This window comes from Olea europaea, chromosome 20 (genome assembly GCF_002742605.1).
Source record: "Olea europaea var. sylvestris chromosome 20, O_europaea_v1, whole genome shotgun sequence".
NCBI classification, from domain to species: Eukaryota; Viridiplantae; Streptophyta; class Magnoliopsida; order Lamiales; family Oleaceae; genus Olea; species Olea europaea.
Genome location: NC_036256.1, coordinates 15,630,354 through 15,644,453, shown reverse-complemented (window position 1 = coordinate 15,644,453; position 14,100 = coordinate 15,630,354). Strand labels below are relative to the sequence as shown.

Genomic DNA, 14,100 nt, shown 5'->3' with positions numbered 1-14,100 from the left:
TACAAAGCTTCAACCTACTTTCCACACGTCGTCTCCTATGGGTCAAAGCTTCGGTTGAGCGTAGCACATTGGCTTTGCAAAGCTTCTAGCCATCCCTCATGCGTCATCCCCTATAGGTCAGTGCCTCGGTAAAGATTGGGTCTAGGCACGGGTCGGTTCGGTTCGATTTTAAAGAGAACCGAACCGAACCAAAAATTTTCGGGTATTTAGTAAATGGAACCGTCGAGTTCAAATATAATTATGGAACTATTCGGGTTCGGTTTTGTACTATAATTAAATTTTGTTACATTTATAACAATACTACATAAACTAATAGTTGGGCCAAATACTATATATACAAGGCTAGTCCCGTGCAGTCGGGCTCAATATTAAACAAATAATTGGGCCAAAAAATTGGATTTAGAAATTGGGTTGGGCTGGGCTAGCTAGGCATGGACTTGAGAGTTGGAGCATTAATCACTTAATTTGCTAATTTATTTAGAAAAGAATTAAAATTATTTGATTTATCCAATATAAAAAATTTAGAGAAATTTGGTTCTTGTTTGGTTCTCGATTCTTGGCCTAGAACTGAGAACTGAACCAAACCCATCGGTTCTTGATTCAAATACCCGTTCGGGTATTTAACTTAATAAAAACCGCACGGTTCGATTTCAGTTCGGTTCAATTAGGAAATTTTGCCTAGCCCTAGTCGAGATGAGCATAGTTGGCAGCTTTATAAAGCTTCGACCTACCTCCCACGCGTCGTCCCCTGTGGGTCAACGTCTTGGTTGAGCGTAGCACATTGGATTTACAAAAGCTTCCAGCTATCTCCCGCACGTCGTCCCTTGTTGATAAGCGCGTCGATCGAGATGAGCATACCCAGCAGCTTTACAAAGCTTCAACCTACCTCCCGCGCGTCATCCCATGTGGGTCAACACCTCAATTAAGCGTAGCATATCGACTTTACAAAGCTTTCAGCCATATCCCGTACGTTGTCCCCTGTGGGTCAGCGTCTCTATCAAGATGAGCATACCCAGAAACTTTATAAAGCTTTGACTTACCTCCCGTTGGTCGTCCCCTATAGGTCAGCCCCTTCATCAGCTTACAAAGCTTCCAACAATCTCTCACGCATCGCCCCTGTGGGTTAGTGCCTCGGTCGAGATGAGCATACCAAGCAACTTTACAAAGCTTTGACTTGCCTCCTGCGTGTCATCCCCTGTGGGTCAGGGCCTTGGTCAAGGTGAGCCTACCAAGCAGCTTTACAAAGCTTTGACCTACCTCTTGCGCGTTGTCCTCTGTGGGCCAGCGCCTCGGTTGAGCATAGCACATCAGCTTTACAAAGCTTCAAGCCATCTCCCGCATGTCGTCCACTGTTTGTCAGCGCTTTGATCGAGACAAGCCTACCAAGCAGCAATAATACACTCAGTTGATCTTAAAAAGTTCACGAATGATATAAATATTCATCCCTGAACTTGGGGAGATTATTGTTATACCTATAAATTATCATTCCATATTGGGCCATTCCAGCGCCGCCTCACTACCTTAAACTAGAACCCGCCCGTTGCCAACCCCATTATTAAAGAAGTTATTAGCAATTGAATCATTTAAATTACAGATTACCTTGACTACATTCATTTTATATTGTATTATTTAATTGTGATAGTGATTTGTCCAAATATATGGTCAAAACCTTTGATTTTATAATAAAAAAATTGAATTCAGATAGAAATTTTGATTTTGATAGTTTGAAATGTTAAAAAATCCGAAACCCATGCCCAAATTATGAATTTGGTTATAATATTCATATTTACAGATATTATGACATTTGAATCTATTTTGATTTGAAATTGTTAGTGAAGAAGGGTCAAAGTGTTGATTAGCGTAAGCAGTTATTTGTTTTAGTTACTACTAATGGCGGATTGTGCGTTGCACGATAATTATCATAATTTTTTAAGAGATTTCGTTCGGACAACAATATATTTTAGAATATGCAAATATTTAGTTATATAGTGCCAATAATGTGTAAGACAAAGTATATAATTCTGGACAATAAAGAAGAACGCGCCTTACAAGCCTTAAGGCGGTGCGGAGGTGAGGCATGTGCTCACACGACTGAGGCATATGCGTCCAAAAACGGCCTCAAAACCCTTTTATAGCTCGCCCTGTTTTGAGGCGGGCTTGAATTGGATTTTCCATGAATTTCCTTTCTTACATGACAAAATAAGACATAAATCAATCGATAGTTTACAAATTTCAAAATAGTGAACATTCAGAAAGACAGGCCACAACTACAAACGGGCTGTTGGGTCTGATATAGATGGTCGGGAAAAGGTTCAGAAATATCATTCTGACCAGAAGAAAAAATGAAATCAGACATTTGATCAATGTATATTGCATGAGTTCAAAATTTTGAATTGAAAATTTAACCTACATATATTTTAAATGCATGCGAATAAAGAAATAGAGAATAAAATAATGGACAAAAAATGGGAACGAATTTTTATTATGGCTTCACTCAAGAAAGGAAGATTAATTGGGAAAAACATCTTGAAAGTTATATCAGATTGTAGATAGAATAAAGAAATAGAGATTAAACTTCACTGAAGTCAACAACTTAGGCCAAGCACAATAACGTGAAGCACTAAAAAAAATTCGGTTACAATTACTAAAGCAACTTCCAATATTGATTAAAAAAAAAAAAAAGGTAACTAAATTAGTAACTGTTGTGATATAACATTCTAGAAATTCATACTGCAACCTCTTAAGGTCTACACTAGACCCCCAATCACAACTGCCTCTTCCAAGAATTACCAAAAATGCATAGGAGTAATCAAATAAAGTAGAGTGGGAGCATAAAAAATAAAGAATATAATACTTGAATGAGACATTTTTATAATACAAAATTTATGGGTGAAAATTTCCTCATTGAATATTTATGAAGCAACCATACTTGATGCTTACTTTTTCCAAAATAATGTCATCGCATTACATTTACTGAGCCGAAAACTCCTCATAACAAAAACGTAATGGCTACATATTTTTTTCAGTCTATAATTTGTTAATGTAGCTAACTATTGCAAGAATTTTATGACATAAAAAGTATATCAAATGCACCATGATCTACGAACTGGTAAGATGGAGGTTTTGTGGGTTGTGATTCAATTAAATTGGTTTTCTTTTAAAGAACTTCCCATAAAGAAATTCTTTAACCTTCAAATTCAATTTAGATAGCATTTCTGCTAAATATCCCCCAAAAAATATGCACTCAACAAATAAAGAAATTGAAAATACACGTCAATCTGAAACTCGAGCGCGCTTGCCTAAAAATGCAGAGTCAGACTTGAAATTCTTCATGCTTGTTTGCGCCTCCATGTATGGATTTCTAGAGAGGTTGCTTGGCTTGCTGTTTCCCACATAATATTCAAGTTAACTCGGAGGGAAAAAAATTGACAAAAAGATCGAAACCTTAAGCTTGAAAAGCAATTAGAAATAATAACTTAATATTAGGTGGTGTTGAATGATCAAAATATTTAGAATGAAAGTTTTTTGTGGACGGGAAAACAACTGTAGGAAAGTAATATCACATGATCTAAAAAATATTTAATGAGAGCAAATGAACAACCCAAAAGTCAGCAAAGCCATATTCAAGTATGATATAAGGACAGATTGCAAGAATTACACATTTCCATTGGTCTAAAACAACAAAGTAATTAGCGTTTGAAGTACTCTGCCACATCATCCTACCAGCTGATGCCATGTCACCATGAATCAACAACTGAATAATGGTTAAATGTAACAATCTTAAAGCAAAGAGTTGAAGTATACCTTTGGTGGCTTAAAAGGGTAATGAGAAGGAAAATGAATAGAAACTAAAAATACACCTCCAACATAAGGGCTATCAGAAGGCCCCATAATTGTGGCTTGCCAATGAACACATCTTCTGCTACAGGACCTAAATTAATGTTTATATGATGTGATTAACATACGTACTTACACTAAAGGCAACTATGATAGAAAATTAATATACAATAACAAATGTATACACCATAAAAGACATGCACAAAACTATAGACGCTTGAAATTGCATGAACTAAGTATAGAAATTCAACAATGTTGAAAAATCACCTAGAACACTAGATACGCTAGAAAGTTCGGCTAACGTAATATAGTGTCAAATTCAAAAGTTACCAATTCGACCTTACGTGCGGAATTAATACAATTAACAGCAACAAGTCACTATTTAATTGTTGCCTAGGTGGTTAAACATACAAGCTAGTTAATCCTATGTTGAACTGCCAGAACTGCCAATTTCCAATATGTAAAATAAACAAATCAACACAACTCACAGTTTGTTGACGGAGAAACTGAATGTGGAAAAAATACCGGGACCAAGTTAGTGATGTCCACTATACCAATTCAGCAAGTACAAGTTATACCAAACTTTGTTCCCAATCAGACCCCTATTTCAGTCTCACGATCTACTGCCGTAGATACCTCTAGCCTCCTATTAGACTTCCTAATCTACCTCCTGCAGCCCAATCTGCTATCCACTATAGCTTCTTGGTCCTTAGCTAATTGTATCACTAAGTGAAATTCCAAGAACCGCATGTTCTTGTCTAATTCACTGCGCTTGATTTCCACCTCTCTCAATTCCCAATGAGAGAGTCACCTCCTTACAAGATTAAGGAAGACACGGTGCTTTGGATTTACGAACGTTGATGTTTTTCAAATCCTTGGTTGTCGGATCACAAGATGAAAAGATTGAACTCCCCAATGAATCTTGACTTGGATCTCTTGAAGATGATATGAAAGTGTATTCAATGTTAGCACAATGTAGCAACCTCTCAAAATTCGTGCTAGGGTTATTTATATTTGAAGGTGTCTAGGTGGTATAGGGTGAGTAAAACACTTCAAAAATGTGAACTAGGGGTTTTTCCACATAGGAATGTCGCTCGAGCGAGAGCTGGCGAGAATCGAGCTAGAGGTATTCTATTTTTTTCGCTCGAGTGAAATACCAGTGAGAATGGAGGGACAGTGAGCAGTCTTCGGTATTTTTATCATAACATTCTTTTCCAATGTCCGATTGAAGTGATTCAACTTGCTTTGGAAAGTTAACTCAAAGGACTACAATTTTTTTGGAAATAGCCTTGTCCAAATTTCAACGTTTTCTAAGAGAAAAATGCATTGAGATTTATGACTGAGAATCCAAAACATAATTTGTGAAGCTCTTTGATATCTTTTAGACTTCCAATTGCATTCTAAGGATCTTATGTGATCTTCTTGGACATTTTGGACTCCTTCAACGACTTGTACACTAATTTACCTCATCTATACAAAATTGTACCCTAAGCCCTTGACTTTTACAAGAATGTTCAATTGAGTCCCTGACTCTTACAAACATACAATTACGCTCATTTTGTCTACAGAATTACCAATTACACTTATAGACCTAACAAACTTCCCCTTTGGTATTCTGTGACAAAGCCATACACAATAAGTCAGGACTATACAAATATAAATCAGGACTCTGGACACAATCTATTCTACCCAGTAAACCCAATCACTGAGTTTTGCATTCCTTGTACCTGTTTTCTGAAATCCACAAACTCACATACCCAGTGTAAAAGAAAGTGACACAAGAAATATGAGCATTAAAGCACTTAATCACAAACATGCATGCTAGTTTGAGACATGATATTGATGTCAATTAAAACACTAATTGAAACACCAATACCACTAAACATCAAAACTCAAACAGTAATGGATATAATATGGAATGCAATGCAACAATCACCCTTACTGCGAACTCTTATAAATGTAATGCAGTAAATTATTGTATTTATGTCTCTTTCCAACGACCCCTAGACATAGAACTGCAAAATTCAAGTAATGACGATTAGTGAAATCATGTGCAAATGCAAATGCAGTAGCTCTCCCCCTATGGGTATGCTCTTTTACATGTTTTTCTCCCCCTCAGTTACACTTTTCTCTCCCACTTTTTGTTACAAATGCTGAAGGGAATCATATTAAGATCAAGCTGAGCAAATAACACATAATAACTCAAAAATGCAGTTGGTAGCATGTAAAAGTAAAATTAACAAGTAGCAGACCTCCTCCATATACTCAATTTAGACCAGAATGGAGTAACAGTACAAGTTACTCGTTTGTGTAAAATGTTACTGTTCCAATGCAAGTAGGACCCCAAACCTTAATTTTGTGAAAAGAGATATGTCAATCACTGCCAATAAATATATCCATCTATTTATGAAAGTCAAACCTTGTAAGTGTAGTAGGACCTATACTTATTATTTTTACTTGTCTCCCCCTTACTGTGAGTATTTAAATTTTTCATTTTTCACATTTTCAGCTCATCATATTTTTCATGTTTAACTCCAGGTTTATTTATTTTTTATCTCGAGTGTAGGTTCTTCTCCATTATGCAACTAAGATGACCCATGTAATGAGCTTTAAGCCGGTTAACCCAAGTCAGTTGATCATAGGCACCAGGTTTTAAGAGACCCTTCATGCTTAATTGCACTAGTCAAATAGGCCCCGGAAAAGAACATTAAGATATGAGCTTCCATATAATAGGGAAAAAAAATTTGGGTTAAGGTCTACAAAAACTGGTCAATTCATGTTCAAAGTCATCCTATCAACACGTGACAACCATTCCAAATCTCACACATGCCGTAAAGTCCAACTAATAAGTTCATAGTGTATGCAGTGCAGATGGTACATTAAGACACTTATACAAATTAATCCAAATAGACCTAACCAAGAAATGAAAATTATTCTACAGCTTATCATTTTTAGCTCCTACATGATCACAACGTGCAAGTTCTAAAGTTATGTGTCATGCTGTAACGATTTCCACAATCAGCTATTTTTGTCTTTTTCAATTTTTCAATGTTTTTGTATTTTTTATTTTTCTAAAATGAATGTTCTACACACAAAATAAAATAAAGTCAAGCACACAAAGACAAAACTAAATATGCATGTGCCAAAACAAACAAGTGAAAATGCACGTGTATGAAATAAAACAAAATAAAATAAAAAAATAAACACAATACACGTGATACATGCAACAATTAAATGTCAAACGAGAACCGGGCATGCATCAAAAAATATCTTATCAAGTAGGTATATAAGTGTTCTTTCCTTTAAGAGCATCGCGGTCTACTACCAAATTCGGGAGATCGCTCTTCTTCACCCAAACCTATCTAGAACGGGGATTGTTTCGAGACAACTGTATCACCAATTGAGTCAAACGATTCACTTGATCAGCAAGGAATCCAATCTGACCAACATACACCTAGTTTTTGTCCTTTTCAAGTTCAAGCCTTTCCTATTATTCAGGTAGTGATGACATCTAGGGCGGATGTGATCGAACTCTCCACACTAAAAGCATGTCGGGATAAACTTATGACCTGTGTTATGTGGAAATTAATTTCTATACCTAGGTCGACAAGTCCTATGACGTCTAATAGAGCTACGTCCTGAAGATCTCACAATGTTAGAGATGGGTTAGTCACAATGTTAGGCTGGTCAGTAGCACAAACAAAAATGGTTTGTGAAGTACTAACAGCATTACTATCAAAACCTAGACCTCCCTTGTCACCAACTGGCTTGCCTATTCCTAGAATATTTTCTAGCTTTTCAGAACTGCTTAAAAAGGCAAGTATCTGAGACCTAGACAACTCTAGCTCACTCTCAAGGTGCTTGACCTAAATAGATAAGGTCTCATTCTCAACGGTTAGCTCACTTACTCTCCTAGAGGACATCTCATTCTTATTGGTGAGATTACTAACCTGGGCCTCTAACTGTTCTTTCTCTAACCTAAGTTCTTTCACTTTCTTGAACAGCACTTGGTTAGTAGCTATGATTTTGAGGCTTTCTTCATACATCTTCTCATAAGCTTCTTCTAGATCTTTCTCACTTCCATTCTCATCACCAAATTCTTCACTACTATTTAGGTCCTCATCCCTTTCACTCCCCTACTCGGATCCACTCTTAATACTAGCAACGAAGGTCACATATTTTCCACTCTCCTCACGTGTGGATTTCTCACTCTGATTGTCCGAGCTAGACTTATCATCAGTGAGAGTAGTATTCATTGCCTTCCCTTCAACTCTCCTCGCACTCGGGCACTCACTCCTCACATGATTGAAACCTCGACAGTTATGGTATCTCACGGATTTAGATTTTCTCCTAGATTTACATGGGCCACCTTTTTGTCTCTCTTAAGGCTTCTTCTTATTCCTAAACATTTTCTGGAATTTCTTAGCTAGGCAGGCCATTTCCTCATCATTGGGTGAATTTGAATCAGAAGATTCCATCTAGTTATTCCTAACAGATTTCAAAGCTATGTATTTTTCCTTGGCGGGATTGTCTAAGGTCAACTCATAGGTCTGGAGGGATCTAACTAACTTCGCTACCTTGATAGTGTCTATGTCCTTACTTTCCTCAATAGCTGTAACTTTCGACCTAAAACGCTCAGGTAAGGATCTAAGAATTTTTCTAACTATCTTGGCTAGAAAATTTTCTCACCTAGTTTGAAGAAGGAATTTACTATGTTATTTAAGCTCGCATAAAAGACATCAAATGTCTGTTCATTTCTCATCCTGATTTTCTCGAACCTACTGATTAGCATCTTTAACTTAGAATTTTTAACGGCCTGGGTTCCCTCATGTGTGATTTGCAAAATGTCCTAAACATCTTTAGCTACCTCACACATATATACTCTCCTAAATTCCTCGGGAGTCACAGCCATAAACAATGCATGCATGGCCTTGCTATTAAAGTTACACCTATCCAATTGTACTCTAGACCAATTTTCTACAGGGGTAGGAGTGACTACACCATCTACTATGGTACTAGAGGCAAACCAACCATTCACTATGCTTTGCCAAACACACTCATCCATGAATTTCAAAAATGCCCTCATTCTAACCTTCCAATATGCATAGTTACTACCCTCAAAGTGGGGCGGCACATTCAACGAGGTACTCATCTAGACTATGTAAGGTCAGGACACAATTTTAGGCTCTAATACCACTTGAAAAATCACTTAAAAAGCTTAGATATGCTAGAAAGTTCGGCTAACATGATACCGTGTTAAATTCAAATTTTATACGCTATCGAGTTTACGTTTCAAGTTACCAATTCAACCTTAGGTGCAGAATTAATACAATTAACAACAAGAAGTCACTAATTAATTGTTGTCTAGGTGGGTTGAACTGCCGATTTGCAATATGTAAATAAACAAATCAACACAACTTACAGTTTATTGATAGAGAAACCCAATGTGAAAAAAACTCCGAGACCAAGTCAATGATGTCCACTATACCAATTCAACGATTACAAGTTATACCAAACTCCGTGCCCAATCAGACCTGCTATTCCAGCCTTACGATCTACTGTCGTAGGTATCTCTAGTCTCTTGCTAGACTTCCTGATGTACCTCCTGCAACCCAATCTGCTGTCCGCTACAGTCTCTTGGTCTTTAGATAATTGTATCACCAAGTGGAATTTCAAGAACCGAATGTTCTTATCTGATTCATTGCTCTTGACGTCCACCTCTCTCAATCCCCAATGAAAAAGTCACTTTCATACAACATTAAAGAAGATACGGTGCTTTGGATTCACGAACCTTGATGTTTTTCAAATCTTTGGTTGTCGGGTCACAAGATGCAAAGATTGAACTCACCAATGAATCTTGATTTGGATCTCTTGAAGATGCTATGAAAGTGTATCCAATGTTAGCACAATGTAGCAACTTCTCAAAATTCGTGTTAAAGTTTGGGTATTTATATTTGAAGGTGTCTAGGTAGTATGGGCCGAGTAAAACACTTCAAAAATGTGAAATAGGGATTTTGCTGCATAGGAATGTCGCTCGAGTGAGAGCTGGAGAGAATCGAGTGAGAGGTATTATACTTTTTCCGCTCAAGCGAAATGCCAGCGAGAATTGAGTGACAGTGAGCAGTCTTTAGTTTTATCATCATAATTTTCTTTCTTGATGTCCGATTGAGGTGATTCAACTTGCATTGGAAAGCTAACTCAAAGAGCTACGATTCTTCTAGCAGTAGCCTTGTCCAAGTTCCAACGTTTTCTCTGAGAAAAATGCATTGCAATTTACGATTGAAAATTTGAAACATAATTTGTGCGGCTCTTTGATATCCTTTAGACTTCCAATTGCATTCCAATGATCTTATTTGATCTTCTTGGACTCCTTTAATGACTTGAACACAAACTTACCTCATCTATACAAATTGCAACCTAAGCCCTTGAATTTTACAAGAATTTTCAATTGAGTCCCTGACTTTTACAAACATATAATTACGCCCATTTTGTTTGAGAATTGCCAATTACACTTATAGATCTAAAAAATGTTTACATGCCAACACTTTCCATAAACGCAGTTGATGAAAAGAAAAGAAAAGAAAAAAGCATTATGAGCAATACCTTATCCCCTTTTTGTAGTTTCCGTTCGGTAATATTGAGTATCTCTCACCCCAAAAGCTAGTTCAAGCGGTGAGGCTTTTCCTCACACTTATAAACTGGATACCAATCCCATCCACAATCGATGTGGGACAACTTCAATGATCTTTTCTTCATACATCGAGCTTTGTGAGAGACCAAACACGTCTCTCCCCACACATCGAAAGCCCTGTGGAAGACCAAACCCGTCTCTCTCTCACACAAACTCATATCTCCATGACTGTTGAGCTGTATACTTGTTGATAAATCGGGCTCTGAAGTATGATATTTCATAACTAGATCATAATACAAGGTTTTCTTTGTGGCAAGTAAAGATGAACCTTGAGGACAAGGTTAATTTAAGGGGAAGAAATGTCATGAATTGGACCATTTGGTTTTATTTTTATTTAATTGGGCTTGTATAGTGGGCTAGCCTAAGCCTTTTACTTTGAAGGTTGTTTTTTTCTATATAGGTTGTATTGAAAGCCTTGGAAAAAGGCTGTTGAATGAATCGAAATTGAGGCTTTGGCTTGCAGGCATCGTTTTCTTCCCTTCTCCCCTTCCTTGTTCCTTCTCTGGTTCTACCCTCTTCTTGCTGCTTTCTTTCTTCTTCTACTTCTTCTCTGCTGCTGTCTTCTTCTTGTTGTGTTCTGCTTTTCTTCCTCTTCTTTCTCCTTCTTCTGTTCTTCTTCTAGTCTTCTTCTTCTCATTTCGATTGGAAATAAACTGGTTTTGGTTGAAGTTGAGCTCCAACCATAAGAATGATTTCTCTGAATGATCAAAAAAGAATTAGAAGAACTTTTAAAATCCCTTCAAAAAGAAGTAATAAATGAGAAACCAAAATCCAACAAAATTAGAACCTTACCCGACGGAGATCGTGTTGCCACTTCACAAAGCCAATGTACAAATTGTGTAGATTTTTTTTTATAGAGAATTTCACAAAACTTTGAACTAAAAACAAAAAAAAAATTAAAAAAATAGAGTGGGAGATCGACTAAAAGGGAAAACTATAAAATCAACATACTTGAGCTTCTCGATCTTCCATTTTGATCGCAATTTTTTGAATCTTTTTCACACCTAAACAAAAGTTGCAAATGAAAAGGCAAAAAGAAACTATCAGCTAACCGTATAGGCAAAAAAATTGTAAACATATATATACAGAAGAAGAGCAAAATGAAGCTAAATAAAAGCCAGATGAAGCTGTCGCTCATAATCTATAGGATGTTTATGTGAAAATGGCTCCAAAGTATTCTATCTGTAGAAAATTAATACACAGACGAAGTTAGATTTCAAGTACCAACAATAATGAGCCCTGATCAGAAAGGGTTCGAAATAGACAATAAAATATAGAGGATTTTTCTGCGAAATTTATTAGAGTTTCTGACGTCGAGAAAAGGCTCTCAAAGGGCGAAATTGAGAGAAATGAAGTGCCAAAAGTGTCAACAGGAAAATGGATGTCTTTTGATTGTCCAATTTTGTAGAAAAGAAAAAAAAAGCATATGACATCAGCATTATGGCATAGTGACGTCTTATGAATAGTGGTAGACAACTTCTCTCTTTTATTATTGTATGTATATGTATATTGTATAATGTATAATATGTATATGTATGAGTATGTATGGAAATAGTTTTTTTTCCAATACGGTAGGTTTTAAAATTTTGATCGTACTAGTTCGATCTCAAAATTATTGATAGATTAACGAGTTTGATTATACTAGACGAATTTGTCAATGAATTGGTCTAAATTCAGTAAAACCCAAATAAACATGGTGTATTTGCAACAGAAGCTCAATAATTTAATATTAAATAATTTCATTATATTGGTTAAATAACATATTTGATTTGTCCTGACTTGAAAATAGAGTTCTAAATTAGGCCTCGTTTGTTTTTCATTTATGTAAAAATGAGAATAAAAAATATAATCATTACGACCTCACACAAGAGATCGAAATTCAAATATGATGACTTGATGTGATGGATAACGACGATATTTTTCATTTTAATAGGAAAATAATGAGAAACAAACAAAGGATTAATATTTTGTAATGTTTATAAAATAATACATAATTCTCCCTTTTTAGTTGGCAAGGATCCGAATACTTCCTGCCACTTTATTTCGAAAATTTGTGCAATTAGTCTCTAATCTTTAGGTTGTTTGAAAATTCACCCCCATCCTTTAAATTATGATATGAATTGAATTCTCAGCCCAAAATCTTAAGTTCTATTTGGATTTCTTTCATTTTTATAGTTCAGTAAAGTTGACAAAACACTATGCTCAACACTAAACATAAATAATCTTTTGAACATAAACATTTTATTCATTTTCCTTCCCAATATCTAAAAAAAATTATTTTTTTTTACGGACAAATCTCGTTATAATTAATTGAATGTATCACCACTTGTAAAGTTTTGTAAAATGTTCTTAGAAGATAATATGGTAAAATTGAAAAGTTTTATATTATTTATTTATAGTCAACTCAGACAAAGTTGTGTTTTTTCTTCACTTATTTATTGAAAATGATTTTTTTAAAGTTTATTTTCTAATTTTCTAACATGAGAAACTTTGATTTCCATTAATTTCTGAATTTATTCGGCTATTAAGGTTTTGTTTATACAAAATATTGTTTTCTTAACTATTTTCTTTGTATATTTATTTATGATTACAAAAGTTGATTACTTTTATTTTCTTTAAAAGAAATTCTGAACAAAAATGTATCTTTAATATTTTTTCAAATATCATTCTCTTTTTCAGTTATTGCTACACCATTGATCATTGGAGTATAATAGGCCCCTTGAACCAATTACAGTATTTACAAATATTAGATTTTTAATAAATTTTGATAAAAAAAAATGATGAAATGTGTGGCTAAAAAATTGTGAGGCCCATAAATCGTGTAATCATAGTAATCAGGTCACGGGTCAATGGTTCAACCAGTGAATCGATGGTTGAACGGTTGGGTCATTGTTAAATCTTAATTTTAATTAAAATATATTTTTGAAACAAATGGAAAATCATTTTGCTAAATCTGAACATATATATTGGCTCACAATAAAATACAGCTCCATCAGTTTCCTAAATGGTCAAGGATCTAGCATTTCGTGGAGGAAGCCAAGGTGCGAATCAGCCTCTTCACAAATTAAAATATAGAATTTCACGCTCGGGATTGAATCCTGACCTCTTGGCAATTTGATAAAAAAATTTGCATTGTACGGTGACCATTTAGTTCACACGTTGAACAGGATCCGGTTTGTCTTAAAGCCACCCAATTTGGGGGTAGTTTTGAGTGGTTTTATCGGTTCATGACTGGTTCCATTGTTTGTTTGTATAATTAATTAACTCAGACCAGAGTCGAACCGGATGGTGGTCCGAGCCGATTTTCATAACTATGATTAAAATTAATCATTAGCGTTGATTTAAATTAAAAATTGAATTTTCATTTATATCAAATATGGGTGGAATGTACAATCTATTTTTTTAATATCAATTTTTTTAAAAACCTCTGGAAAGGTCTATGATTTCTTACCCAAAAAAGAGATATTTTTATACAATAACTCTGGTGCATATAAACGTGACAGTGTATGATTTGCAGAAATATGATAAGAATTTTGCACTTTGCAGAAATATGATAAGAATATTGTGTGCAA

At 35.4% G+C, this 14,100-nt stretch overlaps 1 long non-coding RNA gene across 1 annotated transcript; it reads right to left on the bottom strand.

The window, feature by feature from the left end:
• Positions 1-3,196: 3,196 nt before the first annotated feature.
• On the bottom strand, positions 3,197-11,412 carry LOC111369800. The gene is made up of 3 exons (XR_002698276.1): positions 11,321-11,412; positions 10,441-11,225; positions 3,197-3,931 (listed from the first exon to the last, which is right to left on the bottom strand). It is a non-coding gene; the product is annotated as an uncharacterized LOC111369800 (long non-coding RNA).
• Positions 11,413-14,100: the final 2,688 nt, after the last annotated feature.